Source organism: Lagenorhynchus albirostris, chromosome 5 (assembly GCF_949774975.1).
Source record: "Lagenorhynchus albirostris chromosome 5, mLagAlb1.1, whole genome shotgun sequence".
Lineage (NCBI taxonomy): Eukaryota > Metazoa > Chordata > Mammalia > Artiodactyla > Delphinidae > Lagenorhynchus > Lagenorhynchus albirostris.
In genome coordinates this window covers 73,347,311-73,368,374 of record NC_083099.1, presented here as the reverse complement: position 1 = coordinate 73,368,374, position 21,064 = coordinate 73,347,311, and positions in this window count along the sequence as shown.

Below are 21,064 nucleotides of genomic sequence, written 5' to 3'. Positions count from 1 at the left end.
TCTGTGCTCCAGCTTCTCCATCTGTAAAATGACACTGTCGTCTCTAGAAAACCGCAAAGCTCTTGGAGGTAAGTCACTTGAAATAGTCCTGGCCCTCTGCGGCCAGGATGGCTCTGACCAGTATCCCATGGCTTGGCCATTGTGATGCCCTCCCGATTCGCTGTGCCCAACCAGCTCAGGAGCCTTGGTGGTGGGGGGGCACCCTGCCTGCTTTACCGTTTCCTCAGCCTGCCTAACAAAGCAGCTTCTTCTCTTGGCCCCCAGGCAAAGGATGGGAGGAAGCAGCCATGGTATCATGGGAGGGAGTATTTGGCCATTTGATTTAAAGGACACTTTTTACCCCAAAGGAAGATTTGAATTAAAACACTTAATCCAAGTTACACAAATCCTGATTAATTTTTGGACAGAATTTTCCAGAGTGAACTTCACTAAGCTGACAATTACTTCATCAATTTTTTTTTTTAGTGGTGATTTTTCTTTCTTCTTTTAAAAATTAATTTTATTGATTTATTTATTATTTTTGGCTGCATTGGGTCTTCGTTGCTGTGCGCAGGCTTTCTCTAGTTGCAGTAAGCGGGGGTTACTCTTCATTGCGTGCACGGGCTTCTCATTGCGGTAGCTTCCCTTGTTGTGGAGCACAGGCTCTAGGTGCGTGGGCTTCAGTAGTTGTGGCATGCAGGCTCAGTAGCTGTGGCTCGCAAGCTTAGTAGTTGTGGCTTGCGGGCTCTAGAACACAGGCTCAGTAGTTGTGGCTTACGGGCTTAGTTGCTCCGTGGCATGTGGGATCTTCCCAGAGCAGGGCTCGAACCCATGTCCCCTGCATTGGCAGGTGGATTCTTAACCACTGCACCACCAGGGAAGTCCCAATTTTAAAAAAATTATACAGTTTCTAAAATTTTAATAAACTTTTAAATATCATTTTTAAAAACTATTGATTTAATGGCCTACCTTAATGGTTCTACTAACATCTTCTGCTCCTGTATGACACGAAGTGCTCAGACATCAGGTGTGTGCACCGGGATCAGCTTGGCCTGGGACCTCTGCGAGTTTCAATTTCCAGCGTGGAAGCCTCATCTTCTCCCTAAAACGGGAAGGGAAACCAGAGAATGTGAAGAGTGTGACCTAGGTCTGCCTCCCTCAGCTGTGTGATCCTGCATCACTTGCTTAAATCCCCTGAGCCTCATTTTTCTCACCTATAAAACGGGGATAGTAATATCTACTGCCTACCTCAGAAGAGCTGTTTGTAGTATATAAAAATAAGTAATTATTACCCTAAACCACAATAGCATTAAATAATCACTTGCGTAAAGCTCTAACCCCCAGCACGTAGTGGGAACTCCTACCTGTTATTTCAGATAACAGAAATGTTATTCTGTTATCATCACCATCATGATTAATGAAACAAGCGCCATTTGCTTGCTCTGACCACTGGGTGGCACCACAGATTTGGTTCTGTGACTATTTTGGTCTCAAAGGCAGCATTTGTGTTTGAACAATGTAACAGAGCTGTTTTTTGAAGGTCAAAACTAGCTGATTGTTGACAGTTTCATATGGTTCCGCCTATGCTGCCTGACTTGGGCTGTTTCCTTTTGGCTCTGTCTCAGCAAAGCAGGAACTCGCCAGTTGAAGCCTTTAGGAAGCCTGGGCTGTATCTATGACGTGGACGGTCTAGGCTGCTTGACTCGCCGCCAGAGACTCAGGGACAAGGGCCCATCCAAGCTGGGAAGAGAGAGCTAGAAGGACAGCATCAGAGTTAAGGACAGAGCCAGAGATACAGAGAAGCAGTAGGCTGGTGATCACAGGGATTTGTTCTGTAGAAGTGAAGGCCTCTCATTTTCCATGAGTTCAAATTTCCTTGCTGAGCCCAGAAAGCCATTTCCTGAGAAACTCAAAGGACATACCATGCCCAGATGACGCTGACCTTTGTTCCTTGCTTCCCGTTCCCTCACTCCCTCATGAGGAGTGCTGGCCTTCGGCCCCCAGCATAGTGAAAGAAGTTGAGAAACAGATCTCAAATCATTAACAGAATTGACTGGTGACCCTAAGAGGTGGGAGTGACTCACCTGAAGGCTAGATGGGGCTCCGGGCCTCAGAGCTCCCTGGGCCCAGGGATGGTCCTCAGGCAAAGAGCCCCCCTTGTCTGACCTAAAGCTAAGCAAAGCTTCATATTTGTATTGGCGGGGAGGGTTTTACTTTGGGCCATTTTCTGTGCCTCTCTAGCCATAGGGAACCTGGTTTTTCATATATAAATCAACTTGGATCTCTTAAAGGAACAAGAGCACTTGATGAGTAGCTTCTTTGTATTTTGCACATTTAATTTTTTTTCAGAGACAAGGGTTCAAATAAGAAAGTTTCTTTGTGTGTGAAGAATTCAAGTAATTAAAAAAATAGCTATCTTCCAGAAATATGAGAATCATTTAATATTAGGAAATCCATCAATATAATTTACCATATTAATAGATCAAAGGAGAATCATATGATTACCTCTATAAAGGCTGAAAAATTCAACAACTGAATCTTGGTAAACACTCTTAATAAAATAGGAGTAGGTGTATACTTCCTTAACATGATAAAATATATTTATCTCAATATTAAAGGCAGCACTGTGCTTAGTAGAGAGAAGCTCTCCCAACTCAAAGTCAGGAACGAGAGAGATTTGTCCACTTTTACAGCTGTCATTTTACAGCTACATCCATTGTTCTGTATGTAGTAGCCAATGTGATTTGACAAGAGTAGAACATAGAAGTATAGAACTCAGAAAGGAAGAGGAAAAATTACTATTTCCAGATAGCATAATTTTATACCTGGAAAACCCAAAGGATTTGACTCAAAATGTATTAAACACCAAATGCTGGTGAGGATGTGGCACAACAGGAACTCTCATTCGTTGCTCATGGGAATGCAAAAGGGTACAGCTACTCTGGAAGACAGTTTGGTGGTTCCTTACAAAACTAAACATATTATTATCATACAATCCAGCATTGTGCTCCTTGGTATTTACATAAATGAGTTGAAAACCTATGTCCACGTGAAAAACTGCACACATATGTTTATAGCAGCTTGATTCGTGATTGCCAAAACTCTGTAGCAACCAAGATGTCCTTCAGTAGATGAATGGATAAATAAACTGTGGTAGAGGCAGGCAATGGAATATTATTCAGTGCTAAAAAGAAGTGAGCCATCAAACCATGAAAAGACATGGAGGAAGTTTAAGTGCAAACTGCTAAGTGAAAGAAGCCAATCTAAACAGGCTACATACTGTAGCCAACTGTATACTGATCTCAACTGCATAATATTCTGGAAAAGGCAAAACTATAAAAGTAGTATAAACATCAGTGGTTACCAGAGGTTCACGACAGGGGAATGAATAGATGGAGTACAGAATTTTTAGGCCAGAGCAACTATTCTGTATGATACTATAATGATAGATACATGTCATTATGCACTTGTTAAAACCCATAGAATGTGCAACACAGAGAGTGAACTCTAATGTAAACTATGGATTTTGGTTGGTAATATGTCAATGTTGGTTCATCATTTGTAATAAATGTACCACTCTGATGTAGGATATTGATGGTGAGGGAGCTTGTGTATGTGGCAGGGGAAGGGCAGGGGCAGGGGGTATATGGGGACTCTTTATATTTTCCATTCAATTTTGCTGTGAACTTAAAACTGCTTTTTTTTAAAAAAAAATTTATTAAAAAGAAAATATTACAAATAGCAAAATAATGCAGTAAGATGTCTGGTTTAAAATGAATATTCAGAAACTATAGATTTCACATTTACAAACAACAGCTAGTTAGAAAAACTAATGGAAGAAAATAATCTATTTAAGAATCTGTAATAAAAAAAACTCCCTACAAACAAAAGTCCAGGACCAGATGGCTTCACAGGCGAATTCTACGAAACATAAGAAGAAGAACTTAAACTGATCCTTCTCAAACTCTTCCAAAAGATTGAAGAGGAGGGAACACTCCCAAAGACATTCTATGAAGCCACCATCACCCTGATACCAAAACCAGACAAAGACACGGCAAAAAAGAAAATTACAAGTCAATATCTTTGATGAATATAAATGCAAAAATTCTCAACAAAACATTAGCAAACCATAAACCAACACTTAAAAAGATCATACACCACAACCAACTTGGATCCAGCCCAGGGTTGCAAGGATGGTTCAACATAGGCAAATCAATCAATGCGATACACCACATCAACAAAAGACAAGACAAAAATCAAATGATCATCTCAATAGATGTAGAAAAAGCATTTGATAAAATTCAACATCCATTTATGATAAAAACTATTACCAAAGTGGGCATAGAAGGAACATATTTCAACATAATAAAAGCTATCTATGACAAACCCACAGCCAATATAATGCTCAATGGTGAAAAGTTGAAAGCCTTCCTACTAAAATCTGGAACAAGACAAGGATGACCATTCTCACCACTTCTATTCAACATAGTATTGGAAGTCCTAGCCACAGCAATTAGACATGAAAAAGAGATAAAATGTATCCAAATTGGAAGGGAAGAGTTAAAATTGTCATTATATGCAGATGACATGATACTATATATAGAAAACCATAAACACTCCACACAAAAACTACTAGAACTGATAAACAAATTCAGCAAAGTAGCAGGATACAAGATTAACATACAGAAGTTGGTTGCATTTCTTTACACTAACAATGAAATATCAGAAAAGAACTGAAAACAAACAATCCCTTTTAAAATTGCAGCAAACAAATAAAATACTTAGGAATAAATCTCACCAAGGATGAGAAGACTTATATACTGAGAACTATAAAACATTAATAAAGGAAAGTGAAGGTGATTCAAAGAAATAGAAAGATAACCCATACTCTTGGATTGGAGGAATCAATATTGTCAAAATGGCCATACTACACAAAGCAATCTACAGATTTAATGTGATCCCTATCAGATTACTCATGGCATTTTTCATAGAACTAAAACAAATACTCCTAAAATTTACATGGAACCAAAAAAGACCCAGAATTGCCAAAGCAATCCTAAGAAAAAAGAACAAAGCAGGAGGCATAACCCTCCCAGACTTCAGACAATACTACAAACCTACAGTAATCAAAACAGCATGGTATTGGCACAAAACCAGAAATATGGATCAATGGAACAGAATAGAGAGCCCAGAAATAAACCCACACAGCTATGAATAATTACTCTTCAACGAAGGAGACAAGAACATACACTGGGGAAAAGACAGTCTCTTCAGTGAGCGGTGTTGGCAAAGTTGGACAGCCACATGTAAATCAATGAAGTTAGAACACCAGACACAAAAATAAACTCAAAATGGCTTAAAGACTTAAATATAAGACCTGACGCCATAAAACTCCTAGAAGGGAATATAGGTGAAACATTCTCTGCATAAATCATACCAATGTTTTCTTAGGTCAGTCTCCCAAGGCAATAGAAATAAAACAAAGATAAACAAATGGGACCTAATCAAACCTACAAGCTTCTGTACAGCAAAGGAAACCATAAACAAAATGAAAAGACAACCCTCAGAATGGGAGAAAATGTTTGCAAATGATGTGACTGACAAGGGCTTAATTTCCAAAATATACAAACAGCTCATACAACTCAACAACAACAACAACAAAACTCAATCGAAAAATGGGCAGAAGACCTAAATAGACATTTCTCCAAAGAAGACATACGGATGGTCAACAGGTACGTGAAAAGGTGTTCAACATTGCTAATTATTAGGGAAATGCGAATCAAAACTACAATGAGGTACCACCTCACACCGATCAGAATGGCCATCATTAAAAGGTCTACAAATAATAAATGCTGGAGAGGTTGTGGAGAAAAGGGAACCCTCCTACACTGTTGGTGGGAATGTAAATTGGTACAGCCACTATGGAGAACAGTAAGGAGGTTCCTCAAAACACTAAAAATAGAGTTGCCATATGATCAAGCAATCCCACTCCTGGAAAAATATTTGAACAAGTCTATAATTTGAAAAGACACATGCACCCCTGTGTTCACAGCAGCACTATTCACAATAGCCAGGACATGGAGGCAACCTGAATGTCCATCGACAGAAGAATGGATAAAGAAGACGTAGTACATATATACAATGGAATAATACTCAGCCATAAAAAGAATGAAGTAATGCCATTTGCAGCAACATGGATGAACCTAGAAATTATACTAAGTGAAGTAAGTCAGAAAGAGAAAAACAAATACAATGTGCTATTACTTATATGTAGAATCTAAAACATGACACAAATGAACATATCTAGACTTACAGACATAAAGAAGAGACTTGTGGGGCTTCCTCGTGGCACAGTGGTTAAGAATCTGCCTGCCAATGCAGGGGACATGGGTTCGATCCCTGGTCCGGGAAGATCCCACATGCCACAGAGCAACTAAGCCCATGCACCACAGCTACTGAGCCTGTGCTCTAGAGCCCGTGAGCCACAACTACTAAAGCCTGCGCACCTAGAACCCATGCTCTGCAACAAAAGAAGCCACTGCAATGAGAGGCCTGCACACTGCAACGAAGAGTAGCCCCACTTGCTGCAACTAGAGAAAGCCTGCATGCAGCAACGAGGACCCAGTGCAGCCAAAAATAAATAAAATAAATACATTAAAAAAAAAAAAAACAGACTTGTGGTTGCCAAGGGTGAGGGGTTGGGGGGGAATGGGTTGGGAGTTTGGGGTTAGCAAATGCAAACTATTGTATATAGAATGGATAAACAGCAAGGTCCTACTGTATAGCACAGGGAACTATATTCAATATCCTGTGATAAACCATAATGGAAAAGAATATAAAAAAGAATATATATATGTGTGTGTATGTATGTATAACTGAATCACTTTGCTGTACAGCAGAAATTAACACATTGTAAATCAACTATACTTCAATAAAAAAATTTAATAAAAGGAAATCTATTTACAATTACAAAACAACACAAAATGAAAAAATTAGGAATAAACTTAATGAGATTTATGGAATATATTTATTAATAAAACTTTAAAATTCTACTAAGGGATACTAAAAATGATTTGAACAAACAGAAAAAAATTCCACATTTTTAGAAAGTCCATTACTCTAGGTTGTATAAATTTAACAAGAGTCCAGTAAAAATACCAACAGGTTAAATATTATAAATCAATGTTACCTCAATTAAAAAAAATACCAGCAGGATATATTTTTTTAAGGAAACAAGTAGAAATATCCAGGACAAATGAGAGGGAACCAGACTTATCAGCAATTAAAATGTCTTATCTTATCATGCCTATTATAATTAAACTAGTGTAGTACAGGCACAGGGCGAGACAGATCAATGGAACAGAATAGAAAGTACAGGAAAAGACTGAAATACAAGGGAATTTAGGGTATGATAAAGTCACAATTCCAAATCAGCAGAGGAAAACTATTCAATATAAAACTGCTAGGCAAACAGGGTAGTCATCTGAAAAAAAATAAGTGTTTTATCAATACCATATACTTCACAGCAAGATAATTCTGAGATGGACCAAATATGTAAACGTTAAAAAACTGAAACCACAAAATGAAGAAGCAATGGAAGAGTTAAAAAATAATTTTGCAGATGAGAAAGCACTTCGAAGTATGGCACAATACCCAGGAGACTTAAAAGAAAAGGAGAGGGCTTCTCTGGTGGTACAGTGGATAAGAATCCACCTGCCAATGCAGGGGACACGGGTTTGAGCCCTGGTCCGGGAAGATCCCACATGCTGCGGAGCAACTAAGCCCGTGTGCCACAACTACTGAGATCACGTGCCAAACTACTGAAGCCCACACGCCTAGAGCCCGTGCTTCGCAACAAGAGAAGCCACCGCAATGAGAAGCCTGTGCACCGCGATGAACTGTAGCCCCCGCTCACCGCAATTAGAGAAAGCCTGCACACAGTGACGAAGACCCAATGCAGCCCAAAACCCCCCCCCCAAAACAGTAATTCTTTAAAAAAAAAAAAGAGAGAAAATGGTACTACATAAATTAAACAAATTCTCTGTGGCAAAAGACACTATAATCACAGGCAAAGGCAAAAAATTAGGAAAGAATAACTATACCATGTCAACAGATTCATGGTAAAAGAAATGTAAATTAAAACTCACTGAGATAACATTTTTACCTATTTGTTTAGTAAAAATCATAAAGTCTGGTAATAGGTTATCAGAGAGTTGGAGAAATGGGTATTTTCTTGTGTTGCTGGTGGCTATGTAAACTGGCACAACCTCTGAGGTTGATAAAATCTATAAAAATTACCATTATTATTTTTAAAGACAATGGTTGTTTGGTTTATATAATATTATTTCCATTTACTTACTCAGCACACCCTCTTTCATCTTAAAGCTTAGACTGCTCTTGTGAAGTCATTTTTTCCCCTATAGTGCAGGTTTCTTGATGGTAAACTCTCAATTTTTATCACCCTCAATCTTGGAAGATAGTTTTATGGGTTCATAACTCTAGGTTGACAGTTATTTTCTATCAACATTTGCAAGATTATATTCACTATCTTCTGACTTCTGTGTTGCTGCTGAGGAGTCCACTGTCTTTCTAATTGTGGGTTCTTCGTGGGCCACCTCTCCTTTCTCTCTAGCTGTCTTTAAGATCTTACCTTTGTCTTTTGTGTCTTCAGTTTTACTGAGCTGTGTCTAGGTATGGATTTATTTTTATTTATCCTGCTAAGTATGCATTTTTGTTCCTAAACCTCTAATATGGTTTTCACTAGTTCTAAAAATTTCACAGCCATTATCCCTTTAAATATTTTCTTTCCTTCATTCTCTCTATTCTCCATTTTTGAGGATCTGATTATATACATTTGCTTATAATAGAGCTTTTTAGTCTAACCTTCCTATCTCTTAATTAGTGCTTCCTTTATGTTTTCTCTCTACTTATCTCTCAGTGTTGCACCTTTGGAGTTTATTAACTCCCACTTCTCTTTATCTGTGCCTAACATATTTTAAGAATTGTATTTTTCATTTCAAAAATATTAATCTGTTCATTCCTGGTATTCTCTTGTTGCTTTATTATTTCTCATCTCTGTGATTGCTTTATTACTTCTTTAAGCTTTTCATATATAGCTGTATTTTTTAAACTTTTATTTAAGAATAATTTTAGATTGCAGAATTGTAAAGATAGTTCATGTAGCATGGCTTCCCTTCATGTTAACATTTTATATAACCATGGCATATCACCAAAACTAAGAAATTAACATTCCACTAATGCCTTTTCTGTTCCAGGATCCCATTAGGATACTGTGATGCACTTCCGTCATCATTACTCCCTAGATAAGGGATAAGCTACAATTGTAGCTAGATAAGCTACAATTGTATCTGTCTTTCCTTGTTTTTCATGACCTTAACTTTTGAAGAATGCTGGTCAGTAATTTCATAGAATATCTCTCAATTTGGGTTTGTCTGATATCGTCTCATGATTAGTCTGGGGTTATGGATCTTAGGGGGAGAATCCCAGAGAGATGAAGTGCTCTCCTCATCAAATCATACAGGATTGATAACGTGATTTATTACTGGTAACATTAGTCTTGTTCATGTGGTCAAGGTGGTGTCTGTCAGACTTCTCCACTGTAAAGTTACTATTTTTCCCTTTCCAGATTCTATTCATGAGAAGCCAGTCACTAAGTCCAGCCCATCTCAAGGGGAGAGGAGTTAAACTCCTTTTCCCTGAGGGAAGAGTATCAAAGAAAACTGTTAAAACTAGTGTAGCAATTAACAATATTTTGGAGGAAATACTTTGAGTCTATGCAAATATCCTGCTTCCTCTGAGGGTTTTGCTCCCTGATTTTTGCATTTACTTGCGGGTCTTACCTGCAGGAATCACTGTGCAGTATTCTAATGTTGATTTTCTATTTCACTCATTCCTTCTCCATTTATCATTTGAAATTCTTCTGTAAGGGAGATTTGTCCCTCTCCTCCAATTTATTTATTCAATCATTCACAGGTGTATATTTTACATGGTTATAAAAAAAACACTTTCAAGCCAGAAGAAAATTGGACTATTTAATTGAAGGCAGGAAAGTAAAAAGCAACAATAAGATGTATAGTAAATAGAATATATAAAATAAGGTAGAAATAAGTCCTAATATAATAGTATTAATAATAATTATAAAGTATCACTAATTATAATTATATAAAGGCTGTATATATCTAGACAGAAGCTCTTAGTGTTGATACCTTGACTGTAAGGAATACACTTAAAACAAAATGATAGAGAAAGATTGAAAAGAAACAGAGAAAAAGGTGTATCAGGTGAATATGAACCAAAGAATGCCAGAGGAGCAACATTAATAACTAACAAAATATAATTCAAGACTAAAAAGCATCATATCGTCAAAGAGTGATATAACATATGGTAAAGTGGCCACAAACATGTGCATCAAACAATAGTCTTAAAATATATAAAGCAGCCACTGACAGAACTGCAGGAAAAAACAGCTCACCAATTGTGGTTGAAGATTTTAATGAAGCCATTTCCTCAGGAAGAGATAGTTTAGGGAAAAAAACAAACAAAAAAAAACCAAAAAAAGCAAAGATACAGATGATTTGTTTGACTCAGTTAAAAATCTTAAGAGTGAAGGTGTATCAGGAGATGGCGGCACCTGGTTGACCATCCCCCAAAGGTGACAGCCAGGATGAAATCCTCTGTGAATTAGAAATACATCATGGGATCTGGACTGGTTTGTAAAACATCACATTAAGTGAAAGATAAAGTGAGAAGGAGAATGAGATTTATTAGCACAGGATCACGTATATTAGTTCAAGACACATACCCATGAAAACACACGTGCTTTACACAAATGCAAGGAAGCACATCAAACACAGTGGAATGGATGCCCCTGGTAGCGTCAAGGAGGAATGGGGGCAAGAACTGGGCCCAGGGATAAAAGGGGATAATAAATAAATAAAACAGGAGATGGGCCTTGTGGGTTGGTAATAATGATAAACTCTGAACTGAGGTAGATGATAAACTCACCACCTTCTGGATACAAACCTGATTGTAATCTTTCCTATCAGCAGAAAGGTCTCAGCATGTGCTAAGTGACCCTAGTGGTCATGGGGCCTGTGGATAGCAAATTCTCCCCAGAAAATCTCAAGTGACTGGGAGCCCAAAGGCAGCTTTGGAGGTGGGCACTGCCCATTCCCAGCACCAGGCACTGGGTCAGCTGCCCTCCCAGCCCAGGTAAAACCCCCTCAAAACTGGCATCTCTTGGGGGAGGCATGCATTCTGAGCTGAGCCATCCAGAAACTGACTCCAGCTCAACTCAAGCTTCTGGATTTCTCAAGGTCTGAACTCCTGAGAGCAAAGTCCTCCAGGCCAGGTTCCAAGCTGACTGAGACTTCTCTTCATGGCTCCCTCACCTCCTGTTCCCACAGGAATGTCTGGGTGGCAGCAGATCTAGCCCCAGAATGGGCTGCAAGAAATCTCAGATAGAAATGGTCCCAATAACAACCTTCAGAGCATTAAGAATAGGAGTTTTAAAAAAATCTTACATTGTCTAAGGACTTGAATAGACATTTCTCCAAAGAAGATATACTAATGGCCAATAAGCACAGAAAAGATGCTCGACATCACTAATCATTAGGGAAATGCAAACCAAAACCACAATGGGAAACCTCTGCACACCCAGTTAGGATGGATAGTACAAAAAAGAAAAATAAAATAACAAGTGCTGAAGAGGATATGGAGAAATTGGAACCTTTGTTCATTGTTGGTGGGAATGTAAAATGGTGCAGCCTCTGTGGAAAACAGCATGGCAGTTCCTTAAAAAATTAAAGACCAAGTTACCATATGATCCAGCAATTCCATTTCTGGGTATATACACAAAACAGTCGAAAGCAGGAACTTGAAAAGTTACTTGTACACTCATGTACATAGCAACATTAAAAAGGAGGAAGCAACAGTGTCCATCGACAGATGAATATATAAACAAAATGTGATAGAGACATACAATGGAATATTATTTAGCCTTAAGAAGGAATGAAATTCTGACACACATGACATGGATGAACCTTGAAGATATCATGCTATGGGAAATATGAAATAAGCCAGGCACAAAAGGATAAATGATTCCTCTTGTATGAGGTCCCTAGAGTAGTCAAACTCATAGGTACAGAAAGTAGGATGGCTGTTGCCAGGGGCTGGGGAGGAATGGGAGGTTAGTATTTAATGTATACAGAGTTTCAGCTGGGGAAGAGGAAAAAGTTCTGGAGATGCATGGTGGTGATGGTTACAGAGCAGTGTACATGTACTTATTGCCACAGAACTATACACTTAAAAATTATTAAGGGGCTTCCCTGGTGGCGCAGTGGTTGAGAGTCCGCCTGCCGATGCAGGGGACATGGGTTCGTGCCCCGGTCCGGGAAGATCCCACATGCCGCAGAGCGGCTGGGCCCGTGAGCCATGGCCGCTGAGCCTGCGTGTCCGGAGCCTGTGCTCCGCAATGGGAGAGGCCACAACAGTGAGAGGCCTCCGTACCGCGCAAAAAAAAAAAAAAAAAAATATATATATATATATATATATATATATATATATATAAATGCTAAGTTTTTATGTCACGTATATTTTACCACAATAAAAAAAATATAAAGCTGCCTAAGATGAGATTCTGCAAAGCAGATGCATTTCTATTAAAGCAACCTCCACCTCACCACTTGTAGGTCTCAGAGGAAACCTAAGGTTGGGAGAGGAAGGAAGCCTGACTTTTAAAAAGTTCTTTAGCCTCTGATGGAAATGGAAATGGGAAGAAGAGTAAGGGCTTTAAAAACTTGGAGTCCTAAGACACCTCTGGGGGAGGGCATTTCCTGTCATCCTCTCTTGAGCAGGAGCCAGCAACCCTGTCCTTTTGCAGGAGGAAAGGTCTAGAAATGGGTGTACATGCTTACGCGTGTGTACACACATCCATCATGTACATGTGGGTACATGCACATACACTGACGCAGGCTGGTGTCTCTTACTGAAAGAAATAAGTTAATCAAACCACCCTCGAGCTTAGTAGCTGGGGCAGGTGGCCCTTGTCAGCCTGCATGTCCCTCCTCCCTAGTCATACCCATTCTTTGCTGTAGGTCTCTGGTCCAGGAGGGCTGATGGCACAGACCTGCAGGCAGAAACTGCTCTCAGCTCTTGGTAGCCCCTCAAAAGGAGGGACTTTATGCCCTGACGGCTAACAAACTTTGATGCAAAATTCTGTCCTTTCAGAGATAAGCTCAGTCCCCAACCCATCTCTAACCTGGGCGGGGCCTGCACTTCTGTTGTCAGTGAGGAGCCCACACTCCCACAAATGCTTGCCCAGGCTTCCTGGCTTGGGTCAGGGGCCCCCCTGACCAGGGCCCTGAGATGATCGGGTGGATCTGAGCACAGGAGATAAGGGCAATTGCACCTGGACTTTGGCTGGGGTGTCCTGGAGGCTGCAGGCAGGCAGTCCTGCCCTTGCTGTGGCAGGTGTGCCGACGCTGACTTGCCAGCACTGTGCTCTGCTGGCTGTGCCTGGGTTCAAATCCCAGGAAGTCCCGTGATTCTCATAGCCTCACTTTCCTGTCCTGTAGAATGGCAGGGGCAGGAGGGAGAGATGAGGTAACGATGAACGTTGGTAATTGATGGTACAAAATGCAACATCCTTGGAAAATGCCACACTGCCCATTTGCTTCCTTTCCAGCCCACGATGGGTGAAGCCAGTTTTGATACCCTAGGGCAGCTGGAGCTGAGACGGAAAAAAGAAAGTGGAGGAGAGAAAGGAAGGAGGGTGGGGGAACTGGGGCTGGGGCATGAGCACACTCCAGAGCAACTGGCACTGGGAGAGCCAGCTGCTTCTCTCTCCCAGATGTGTCAAAGCTGTGGAGAGAACTCTGAGCCAGGCTCTATCTGCAGGTCAGACCTGTCTGAACCTGCTCCTTTGCCTCTTTGCTGAGGGAAGGTAAGTGGAGGGTCAGAGCACATCTTGGGGCTGGGGGATCCCACCCAGACATCATTCATCTCGATAGCTCAGCATTGGTAGGCGTAGGACAGAGACACTGTGAGGCATTCTCTGCCCGACCCTGACCAACAGAATATGAGCAAACTGTCATGGGTTGAACGGTGTCCTCCCAAATTCCCATGTTGAAGTCCTAACCCCCAGTACCTCAGAATGTGACCTTATTTGAACATAGGGTTGCTGTAGATGGAATTGGTTAAGATGAGGTCATTAAGATGGGCCTGAATCCATTATGACTGATATCCTTATGAAAAGGGGAGATTTTGATATAGAGACACAGGCACACAGGGAGAATGGCATGTGAAGATACAGGCAGAGATTGGGGTGATCTACAAGCCAAGGAACCAACCTACTGACATCTTGATCTTGGACTTCTAGCCTCCAAAACTGAGACAATACATTTCTGTTGTTTAAGCCACCCAGCAAACTATATACACATCCTGGGAAAGGGGTCAGCCTCAGGACCAGGAAGAAACACTGGCCAGCCCTGATGTAAACAGCAACCCTTTCTTTAGCAGCTCCATAGTCCGGGAGTTGCCGGGGAGAACGAGGCTGCTCAGCGCTCTGGGAACTCCCACTGGAGCAGTCCACTTCCAGAATGCAAAACTACCATCTTCTCTCTCTCTCCCATTCTTTCTTTCTCTCTCCCATTCTCTCTCTTCCTTCCTTTCTTTCTTTCTCTCTCCCTTTCTTTCTCCCTTTCTCTCTCTCTCTCCCTTTCATTCCTTCCCCTCTTCCTTCTTTCTTTCCTTCCCCTCTTCCTTCTTTCCTTCCTTCCTCTTCCTTCCTTTCTTTCCTTCCTTCTCTCTTTCTCTCTCCCTTTCTCTCTTCCTTTTTCTCTCTTTCTCTCTCTCCCTTTTGCTTCCTTCCTCCCTCCTTTCTTTCTCTTTCTCTCTTTCTTTCTTTCTCTTTCCTTCCTTCCTTCCTTCTTTCCTTCCTTTCCTTCCTTCCTTCCTTCTTTCCTTTAATCTCTCTCTCTCTCTTTCAGCAAACACCTTATTAGGTCCTAGCTATGTTCCATATGGAGCTTGGCCCTGGGAATGCAGTGGACAGAGGGCGGGATCAGTCTCTGCCCTTGAAGAACTGGGGTGGGGGGAGGAGGACCTTTCCCAAACACAAATTGTTAATTGAGGAGGGGAGAGAAGAGCCTGGGGAGAGCATGGCAAGAGGACCTCTGGTCTGTTCCTCCCTGTCAGCCTTCCCTGTATAGCTGCCAGGCTTCGGGGCACATGGATCTGGGTTCCCAGGACAGCCCGTCAGCTCCACCCCACCCCCAAGGAGGCTCCACCCCACCCCCAAGGAGGAAACACACTATTTCCAAGGAATGTGGGGTTGCTGGCTGTCAAAGATCAACTTCTATTGGGGCTGATGATGCTGCAGAACACAACTAGCACTCGTGGTTTGCAACGTGGTTTGTATTATAATTGTTTCTCGCCAGCAGCCCTCTCAAAGGGACCTCTGGAGCAAGGCAAGGATGATAATGGGGATGACCCCCATTTACAGCTCTGTAAATTGAGCTTCCTGGAGTCCGAGGACCAGGGCTCTGCAGCAATTGTGGGGCCAAACCTTGCATCACCTGGTTGGCACCGGTACCAGTGGCCCTGCACAGACTTGAGCTGTGAGCAGGAGGGAGGTGTGGACTCCTCCGGCCAGACTTAGAGCAGGGAGCCTGCAGGTCAGCGCAGACCCTGGGTGGGCTCAGTCTCCTCAGCCAGCTGTCAGTCTGCAGACCAGTGGGCAACTCACAGAGGTCAAGTTCACCATGCTCTCCTCTTACTCCAAAAAACATTCAAAAAATGCACGTAATCCACAAGCTACTGAACAAGGGTCCAATTTGTCAGTAAAGTATGGCCTTATTATGTAGTGGCTCTGGGCTCATATCCTAGCTAATAATTGAGTGACCTTGGGGAAGTTACTTATTATCACCAAGCCTCAGGCTCTTCAACTGTAAAATGTGGCTGTAATACTATATACCTGCTTTTGAGGGTTGCTTTGAGAGGTAAGCCATATAATTTACAGATAGTGTCTGGTACAATGCCCAGCACAGTAAGCACACCCTTTAAGGATTAGACATTCATGTGAGTATTGAGATTAAGATGTGGGCTTTGCGTGCTCTTGGGTTGGAAGAATTAATATTGTAAAAATGGCCATACTACCCAAAGCAATCTACAGATTTAATGTGATCCCTATCAAATTACACATGACAATTTTCACAGAACTAGAACAAATAATCCTAAAATTTATAAGGAATCATAAAAGACCCAGAACTGCCAAAGCAACCCTGAGGAAAAAGAACAAAGCGGGAGGCACAACCCTCCCAGACTTCAGATTATACTAAAAAGCTACACTAATCAAAACAGCTTGGTACTGGCACAAAAGCAGACATATGGATCAATGGAACACAATAGAGAGCCCAGAAATAAACCCACACACCTATGGATAATTACTCTTCAACAAAGGAGGCAAGAATATACAATGGGGAAAAGACAGTCTCTTCAGCAAGTAGTGTTGGGAAAGTTGAACAGCCACATGTAAATCAGTGAAGTTAGAACACACCCTCATGTCAGACACAAAAATAAGCTCAAAGTGGTTTAAAGACTTAAATATAAGACACGACACCATAAAACTTTTAGAAGAGAACGTAGGCAAAACATTCTCTGACATAAGTCATACCAATGTTTTCTTAGGTCAGTCTTCCAAGGCAATAGAAATAAAAGCAAAAATAAACAAATGGGACCTAATCAAACTCATAAGCTTCTGTACAGCAAAGGAAACCATAAACTAAATGAAAAGAGAACCTATGGACTGGGAGAAAATATTTGCAAATGATGCAGCCAACAAGGATTAATCTCCAAAATATACAAACAGCTCATACAACTCAGCAAGAAAAAAACAAACAACCCAATAGAAAAATGGGCAGGCATTTCTCCAAAGACGACATACAGATGGTCAATAGGCACATGAAAAGATGCTCATAATCACTGATTATCAGAGAAATGCAAATCAAGACTACAGTGTGGTACCACCTCACACCAATCAGAATGGCCATCATTAAAAAGTCTACAAACAATAAATGCTGGAGAGAATGTGGAGAAAAGGGAACACTCCTACACTGTTGGTGGGAATGTAAATTGGTGCAGCCATTATGGAGAACAGTATGGAGGATATTTAAAAAACTAAAAGTAGAGTTTCCATATGATCCAGCAATCCTACTCCTGGGCATATACCCAGACAAAACTATAATTTGAAAAGATACATGCAGCCCTATGTTCATAGCAGCACTATTCACAATAGCCAAGACATGGAAACAACCTAAATATCCACCAACAGGTGAATGGATAAAGAAGATGTGGTATATAAATACAATGGAATATTACTCAGCCATCAAAAAGACTGAAATAATGCCATTTGCAGCAACATGGTTGGACCTAGAGATTATCATACTAAGTGAAGTAAGTCAGAAAGAGAAAGACAAATACCATATGCTATCACTTATATGTGGAATCTAAAATACAACACAAATCAGCATATCTACAAAACAGAAACAGACTCACAGACATAGAGAACAGACTTGTGGTTGCCAAGGGGGAGAGGAGGATTGGGAGCTTCGGATTAGCAGATACAAACTAGTATGTATAGGATGGATAAACAACAAGGTCCTACTGTATAGCACAGGGAACTATATCCAATATCCTGTGATAAACCATAATGGAAAAGAATATATATATATATATATATATAAAACTAAGTCACTTTGCTGTACAGCAGAAATTAATGCAACATTGTAAATCAACTACACTTCAATAAAATAAAATAAAAAAGATGTGGCTTTCGCCATCTGGATTTGAATTCAACTGCATCATTTACTGGCTGTGTGATCTCAGGCAAGTTTCTTCCCCCCTGCTGTAGTGGAGGCTGTGGTCTGCTGCCCAGAGCCCCTTCAGGACTGAGGCTCTCATTCCCCTGCTGCTGGGTTTCCCTCTGGGACTTGCCCTCAGCTGAAGAGAGCCACCCTGCTTAAGGTCATGTGTACCTTCCCGCTCAAACCTGCATCGCTGGAGGGTTGAGTGAGGAGTATGAAGGCCAGACCCTCCTGCTGTAAGGCAGGATAACCTGAAGGACATCAGAGCTCCTTGTAGGATCAACCAGGTTCTGCCTTACTACAGCATTGAATTTCAACTCCTCTCTGCCCATTCCATGAATCCTTACTCCCTCGTAGGTATTGTTCCTGAATGCTCTCCTCAGTAAACCTGCACACATCTGTCTCAGAGCACGTTTTCTGGGGAACCAACCTACGACAGTGAATAGTGGTGCCAGGAGCGCTGCTAGGAATAGACATCAAAATGGGATTTTGTTGCTGGATCACCTATGGTCCACTGGCCAATGAGGACCTTCGGAACATAGTTGTGGCATGATTGTTAAAGCTTTCCCAGGTGGTGAACTGGGTTGGGGTACTAGTGGAAGGGAATGCACTGGTGTGTGCTGGTCACTGTGCATTGTGTTCTGTTACCCAGACCTGGGGACTAGACTCTGAGTTTCAACCAGGAGCTATGTTCCCATCAGTAGAAAGTCCTGCCCTTGTTTTCCTGAAAGATGAGGGCTTGGGTCGCACTGATTGGACAAGCTGATTTACTGAGGGCCCTTCCAGCTCTAGCATCCTCCATAAGCTGTGAACTAGTAAAGGAAGCGGGTAGGGGGCTGGGGGCTGGGATGGGAGTGCCCTGGAGCCAAGAGTGTGAATGAGCGAGGGGGTGGAGGGGACTGGAGGTGATTTTCTGTCCCCACCTTGCCTGAAGCAGCCTGTCTGATCCTGGGCTCAGGACCCCAGACCTCCCCAAGGCTGGTGGGTTCTAATTCTGAGGCACTTGTAGCTGACCCCACTGAGCTTGGATTTTTGTCGGCTTCCCTCAGGATGATCCTGGCCTCATAGATTTCTCTTTCTTCCTCCCATGTCTGCCCACAATCTGGCAGGATGGTGTGGGCTCAGGATCACACAGTTGCAGAAGCGGGAGAGGTCAGACTTGCAGGCATGGGTGTCCGGTCCATGGGGCCTTGAGTTTGAGCTCCTGGACTGGCCTGGGCAGGCAGGACCTCACTCCATCCCCTCCAGAAGACCACATGGGCACTTGACCCACTCTTATCGCCTCCCACCATCCCATAAGGCAGACACTCAGGGAAGAAATGGAGGCTCTGAAGGGTTCACTGGCTTCTTGAAGGTCCCACAGCTCGTGGTAGAGCCACATCCACATCTAGCATGGAGTAGCTCCAAGCCTGGTCCTCCAGCAGCTCTGCTCCTCGTTGGGGCCGATTCAGAAGTGCTTGGCAAGAGATGAGAGGACGTGAGACATCAGGACTGTCATTGGGACAGCGGAAGGTTTTATTTTTTGTTTGCTTGTTTATTTATTCATTCCCAAGTGAAAATGATCAGTTATTTAGAATGCTTTAAAATTCAAAATCTAGAATTTAAAGAACAAAGTAAAAATTGCCCTTAAATTCCACCAACTGGAGATACTTACTGTTAACAGTTTGGTGAACAGATTTCCAGACAGCTCCGTGTGTGTGTGCGTGTGTGTGTGATATTTTATGATAATGGGATCATATACGGTTTCATAACCGACTCTTTTTACTCAACAATATGTCATGGAAATCTTTCCACAGGGGTAAATATAGCTCTGTCCTTCATTTGTTGGCTGCAGACCATCCATTGTATTCCACTGCAAGTGAAAATATGCAGCATCTTTCATTTATCCAACTTAAAATGCTGGGCATTTAGGTAGTTTCCAGGATTTTGCTGTCACAGAGACTCTTGGATGAACATTATCACACCTCTACCTTGGCCATTTGTCCATCTGCTGTGTCCAGGCACATTCTGATCTTAGAGAAAAATTCCCACAGCAACGGCGGTTACTCGGCTGCCTCATTCCAGTCACAGATTCTTGTTTTCCAGGGGCTCCTCCCTGAGGGGAGAGTGGCCTCCATTCCAGGTTCTCTCCCAGCAGCTCAGCAGAGGCACAGTTAGGAATATAGCTTTTTCCTTGGGCAGCTGTGAGTGAAGGGCAGGGATGAGCCCTTGCCCCCGACCTGTGAAATTTCCAAGTCCAAATCCAAAGACACAACCAGTCCACATGAATCAGTCCTGTCGAGTTTGCTGGGACTTGAGGGTGGCCTGCAACTCAGCAAGGTGCTTGGCTTTGCCCTCTAAGAGGCCAATGGGCCATGTGGGACCTAAAGAAACTTGGGCCAAAGGCTGCCAGTGGGCCAAGATGGGAGCCTGGGCTTGGTGACCCACTGATTCATTTATCGATCTGTGCTTTTATCCAGCAGGGCAGGTCTGTGGTAGGGCTGGTCACACAGAACTGAGGAAAGGAAGGCTCACAGTTGGTAGGGGAGAGCCCACAGACAGGTAGGGTGACTGACAATCCTCATGCATTTGAGGGGAGAAAGGTGGGGGATTGGAGGGTTTTGGGGGTGGTCACTTCATTACCAGCCTGTAGGCTATACCTCAGCCAGGCAAGGCCTATTTTAAAAAGAAACAAAGTGAGAGTAACTTTGATCATTATGATTTCACTCCCCCAACACTCACACATCGCTTTTTGCCCAGGGGGTGAACCTCTTTTACCATTTTCAAAGGCAAGGTTTCCTCTGCAGCCCTGCAGTGTGTCCCAAAGTCACAGGTTGGTTTGCTGGGGTACAATGATTCCATCAAGGGCTAGGCTTGGGGTCTGGAGGGGGCCTTCTAAAGGGGGTGAGAAGGGAGTGGGGGAGAGGACAGGAGAGTCCCAGAGTCTTGGCGTTGGGATCCTATTTATGAGGCCCTCAGGTTGTTGCCATGGAGGTGAGCATACGTGAGCTGACTCCCACTAGCCTGATCATGAACTTGGCTGTCATGGTTGCCAGTTAGTGCCTCCACCCAGGAGACGGCCTTTAAAAGTGCTTTTGGGAAAAATCTTACAACCAAGAATACTCTACCCAGCAAGGCTCTTGTTCAGATTCAATGGGGAAATCAAAAGCTTTACAGGCAAGCAAAAGCTAAGAGAATTCAGCACCACTAAACCAGCTTTACAA